Source organism: Canis lupus, chromosome 38 (genome assembly GCF_003254725.2).
Source record: "Canis lupus dingo isolate Sandy chromosome 38, ASM325472v2, whole genome shotgun sequence".
Lineage (NCBI taxonomy): Eukaryota > Metazoa > Chordata > Mammalia > Carnivora > Canidae > Canis > Canis lupus.
Genome location: NC_064280.1, coordinates 16,290 through 20,478, shown reverse-complemented (window position 1 = coordinate 20,478; position 4,189 = coordinate 16,290).

Sequence of the window (4,189 nt, the reverse complement as noted above, 5' to 3'; positions counted from 1 at the left end):
CTTTTGATGGGGTCATTAAGCCTGTTCACGTTCAGAGTTACTATCAACAGATATGAGTTTAGTGTCTTCATGATATCTATTCAGTCCTTGTTTTTGTGGATTGTTCCACTGAACTTCTTCTTAAAGGGGAATTTTAAGAGTCCCCCTTAAAATTTCTTGCAGAGCTGGTTTGGAGGTCACATATTCTTTCAGTTCCTGCCTGTCTTGGAAGCTCTTTATCTCTCCTTCCATTTTGAATGAGAGCCTTGCTGGATAAAGTATTCTTGGTTGCATGTTATTCTCATGGAGGACCCTGAATATATCCTGCCAGCCCTTTCTGGGCTGCCAGGTCGCTGTGGAGACGTCTGCTGTTACCCTAATGCTCCTCCCCATAAAGGTCAGGATTTTCTTGTCTCTTGCTGCTTTAAGGATCTTCTCTTTATCTTTGGAATTTGCAAGCTTCACTATTAAATGTCGAGGTGTTGGACGGTTTTTATTGATTTTAGGGGGGTATCTCTCTATTTCCTGGATCTGAATGCCTGTTTCCCTTCCCAGAGTAGGAATGTTTTCAGCTATGATTTGTTCAAATACATATTCTGGCCCTCTGTCCATTTCGGCACCCTTGGGAACCCCAATTTCACATAGGTTTTTCTTCCTCAGGCTGTCGTTTATTTCCCTTAATCTGTCTTCCTGGTCTTTTAATTGTCTGTCTCTTTTTTCCTCAGTTTCTCTCTTTGCCATCAACTTGTGTTCTATGTCACTCACTCGTTCTTCCACCTCGTTATCCCTCGTCATTAGGACTTCTAGTTTGGATTGCATTGCATTCAATTGATTTTTAATTTCAGCCTGATTGGATCTAAATTCTGCAGTCCTGAAGTCTCTTGAGTCCTTTATGCTTTTTTCTAGAGCCACCAGTAGCTGTATAATAGTGCTTCTGAATTGGCTTTCTGACATTGAATTGTAATCCAGATTTTGTAACTCTGTGGGAGAGACGACTGTTTCTGATTCTTTCTTTTGAGGTGAGGTTTTCCTTCTAGTCATTTTCCTGAGTGCCGAGTGGCCAAAAACAAATTGAATTGGGAAAAGGAGAAAAAGAGAGGAGAGAAAGAAGGAAAGAAAAGAGAAAAAGGCAAAGAATAAAGGAAGAAAGAAGGAAAAAAGAGAATAAAAAAAGAAAGAAAAGAAAGAAAATGGGGAAAAAGGGTGGGGGAAGCAATCATAAATAAAAAAAACATGGGGGGTATCTTCTGATTCTGTATACTTTAAGTTCCTTGACTTCCCCTGGAACTTGTCCGTCTAGCTGGTCTTCCAGGGGAGGGGCCTGTTGTGCTGATTTACAGGTGTTAGCACTTGGGGGAGCTGCTCTGTCCCCTGCCTGGTGCAGGGCTCAGTGCGGTTAGTTTACCCCGTGAGGTCCCAGGAGGAACAACCCCAGTGGCAACGGCCAGCTCTGGAAACCTGTATCCAGCCCACGCAGTAACTCGGGAGCAGTCCACTTCTAATGGCTGAGTAATATTCCATTGTATACATAAACCACATCTTCTTTATTCATTCAACTTTCGATGGACACCGAGGCTCCTTCCACAGTTTGGCTATTGTGGACATTCCTAATATAAGCATCGGGGTGCAGGTGTCCCGGCATTTCATTGCATCTGAATCTTTGGGGTAAATCCCCAACAGTGCAATTTCTGGGTTGTCTTGAAGGTCTATTTTTATCTCATTGAGGAACCTCCACAAAGTTTTCCAGAGTGGCTGCACCAGTTCACATTCCCACCAACAGTGGTTTCTATATTTAGGTACTCCCATGTTGGCAGCATAAATATTTAGTTGTTTGATCATGATAGAGAGTCTTTTTAATTATGAAATAATGCCCTTCTTCATCTCTTCTTACAGTATTTTTTCTTTCTTTTTTGAAATTTAAAATATTTATTTATTTATTCATGAGAATTACACAGAGAAGCAGAGGAAGGAACATAGCAGAGTGAGAGGCAGGCTCCCCAAAGGGAGGCTGATGTGGGACTCGATCCTGGGATCCCAGAATCACACCCTGATCCGAAGGCAGATGCTCAACCACTGAGCCACCAGGTGTCCCCCAGGTTTTGGTTTCAAATCTCATTTGTCTGATATAAGTATGAGTCCTCCAGCTTTCTTTTGATATCCATTAGCGTCATAGATGATTTTCCATCCCCTGACCTTCAATCTGTTGGTGTGTATAGGTCGAAGATGAGCATCTTATAGGCAGCGTACAGATGGATGTTGTTTTTTTAATAATAATTTTATTTATGATAGTGTGTGAGAGAGAGAGAGAGAGCGAGAGAGGGAGGCAGAAAATTAGGCAGAGAGAGAAACAGGCTCCCCACCAGGAGCCCAATATGGGACTCGATCCAAGACTCCAGGATCACACCCTGAGTCAAAGGCAGAGGGTCAACCCCTGAGCCACCCAGGCGTCCTGAATCCTGCTTTTTAAGCCACTCTGATACCCTATATCTTTTGATTGAAGCATTTAGTCTATCAGCAGTCAGAGTGATTATTCAAAGATATGAACTTTGTGCATTTCTGTTACCAGAAGAGTTGGTGTTTCTGGTGATGTTCTCTGGTCCTTTCTAGTCTTTGTTGCTTTTGGTCTCTTTTTTTCCCCCACTAGAAGAGTCCCTCTTAAAATTCCTTACTGGACTGGTTAAGTGGTCATGAACTCCTTTATATGTTGCCTGTCTAGGAAAATCTTTATCTCTCCTTCTCTCCTGAATGACACTCTTGCTGAAGAAAGAATTCATACAAATTGGACTCCAATAAAAAGAAATTTAAAAACATAAAATAAATTCTTTCTAATATGATTGAGGAAAATGGCATTTAGGAGGAAAAGCAGAAGATGAAAGAGAGGAGGACAGATTTCACCCTCTGTAGCCTTCACATGGACCTAGTGTCCTTTCCTAGGTGGGCCCCCTCTCCGGAGGATGCTTCCTGCCCCTCTGCACTCCTTGTTGGATCATAGCAGGCACATCTCGGTGCCTCCAGCACCTCTGCAGTAATGGCTTATAGCGTTTTCCATGTATCCTATTGGGGACCACAGCATAGTGTATGTAACCATCTGGCTGCTGTTTGACAACATTGGGGGGATTCCGACTTTTGTTGGTTTTGAGGTGCGTGTGTGTCTATCACATGCAGCTATCCCGTGCAGCTATCGGATCCTCTGGCTGGGTGACCCAAAACGCCAAAATGGTTGGCAGAATATCATTTCTGATGCTGGTACTGGGCGGCTAGCTGGGCTCTCCTGGCCACACTGGCGCTCATTCGTGCAGTGACTTTCAGCTGAAGGATCAGCTGAGCTGGAAGTTCCGGCTCGGCCACATTCCCATGTCTGGCAGTGGGTCCGGCCACCCCGGGAAGGCACGTGGGGACGTCAGCTGTGTTTGCCTGGTGGTGCCCCTGCAGGGGCTGGTTGGGGCCTAGGTGGTGCCCCCTCCTCCTCTCTGGGGGTCTCTCCACCCCCCGTGCACAGAGTTCTGGGAGACACAGAAATGGGCTGGCTGTGCATTTTCGCACCACAACATTTTATTGACTTTGTACAACAAATGGGCTCAGAGCCGTAGGTGCGTGTCTTCCCCTGGGGAAGGAGACCTTTCTGTCCTTTATGTGGGGGCAAGAATCACATGGGGTGGGTGGGCGGGTGCTGGAGTCCCCCATCTGGGAGCATGTGTGGACTCTGGTTGGTGGCGTGTGTACTGAGGTTTCAGCCTGAGTGACAGTTCTGAGGACAGCAGAGCTGACCTGGACCTGCTGGTCATGGGCTCCTGTGCTGGGTCCCCGCAGGGCAGCTGGACCCCTGCCTCGGATCCTCTGGGTCTCCAGCACCTGGAGGAGCCTGCCTCATGGTGTGGGTGCGGGTGTGGCCCACCGGCTTACCCCTCCTCTCCCCACACTGGTGTGTCCCGGGATCCCCAGGGCTGTCCTAGATAAGCGACCTGTATCGGTGGGGCACGCCCAGGGCCCAGGAGGCCACATCCACTTTGAGAGGGCTCGCTCAGCCCGGGGCCAGAATCCAGGGTTGGCCAGGGCCATGGGGGCCTGATTCCATTAGTCTTTGAGTTGGGACTGGTGGGGGCTCAAATCAACCCAGCCCCCACAGAGCCTGGGCCCAAGTCAGTCCAGGTCCCTCTGGGTTATGGGCTGGTGTCCTGTGCAGGTTGTGCCGCACTCCTGGAGGGACAGT